This window comes from Hypomesus transpacificus, chromosome 3 (genome assembly GCF_021917145.1).
Source record: "Hypomesus transpacificus isolate Combined female chromosome 3, fHypTra1, whole genome shotgun sequence".
Taxonomy (NCBI): domain Eukaryota; kingdom Metazoa; phylum Chordata; class Actinopteri; order Osmeriformes; family Osmeridae; genus Hypomesus; species Hypomesus transpacificus.
The window spans coordinates 3,341,862-3,343,303 of record NC_061062.1 but is presented as its reverse complement, the minus strand read 5'-3'; positions in this window follow the sequence as shown (position 1 = coordinate 3,343,303).

Here is a 1,442-nt window from a genome sequence, read left to right as displayed (position 1 = left end):
AGTCCCAGAGAGAGCCTAACATGTACCCCTCTACATTGAAGTTAGTCTCCAAATCAATTACAGCAGGAAAAAAAGATGATTTTCTTTCCTCCTTTTGCCTTTGTCAGATTCTAATTCAACTTCTAACCTTCATATAAAATGGGAGATTAACTGTATTATGATTTTTAAATGACATATACTCCATCTACTGTACATTAAGACCTTGTAAAGCTACAGACAGGGTTGAGGAACTAGAAATAATTAAAGTGAAACATTAAATGGAGTTAGATTAACTAAAGTTCGGGAGGAAGATAGCACCCCAAGGCTCCTCCATCAACTAATACGCATCAGCCCAGCGAAAGCACGCAGGAATGCCAGAGCGGCTTTGAGGTCATCCTTCATCATTCTGCTCGACCTTTCTGCAGCATTTGATACGGTTAACCATCAAATCCTGCTCGCCAGACACTCTGAGATGGGCATCACTGGCACTGCACTTCATTGGATCTCATACTACCTGTCGGGAAGATCCTACCACGTCTCCTGGGGAGGCAAAGTGTCAGGCCCCCGCTAGCTATCCACTGGTGTCCCACAGGGTTCCATCCTTGGCCCCCTCCTTTTCTCCCTGTACACCACCTTGCTTGGACCAATCATCACCTCCCATGGCTTCTCCTACAACTTCTATACTGACGACACACAGCTGTACCTGTCGTTCCCCCGACTGATCCAGGGATCTCAGTTAGGATCGAGGCCTGCCTCGCAGATATCTCCGCCTGGATGACCAAGCACCACCTCCAGCTGAACCTCGCCACAACAGAACTCCTCATCATCCCGGCCAAACCCTCCATCTCCCACGATCTCTCAATCATCCTGGGATCAGCGACGGTGACCCCTTTATCCTCTGTCAGAAACCTTGGGGTGACCATGCCCACACAGCCCACATTGCTGCGGTCTCCCGCACCCTCTTCATTATCCGGAAGATCAGGAAATACCTGTCAATGAACATGTCTCCTAGCTGGCAGAAACCTGTTATAGGAGTTGTATCAATGTTTGGTAACCGTTGGTGACACTGCCAGTCTGGGGAAACTCTTAACTGGAGGGTTGCTGCTTGGAAGACACTTCAGCTCATAATGAAACATGATCCGTGTTTGACCAGTTCCTTTGTGGTGCATCTAGTCCACATCTATGATATTGGGTATAAGAAGATGGCAGACATTTTTGTTCAGTAAAGGTAAAAGTAATGTGCAATTTCACTGGCATTCAAAAAGCCTATTACATTTTGTCAGTTAGCGGGTTCTTTCCTGTCGTAAATTGTACTATCCCCCTTTCACTATCGAGCAATGTTCCTGAACTGTTTTAACTGTGATGGTAATGAGAGTCGGAACAGGTTCAAAGAACAGGTTAAGGTGAGATGGCTGTTTCCAGTATCTCAGATGTATTCACTGTTAATCAGAGCGCCAGATCCA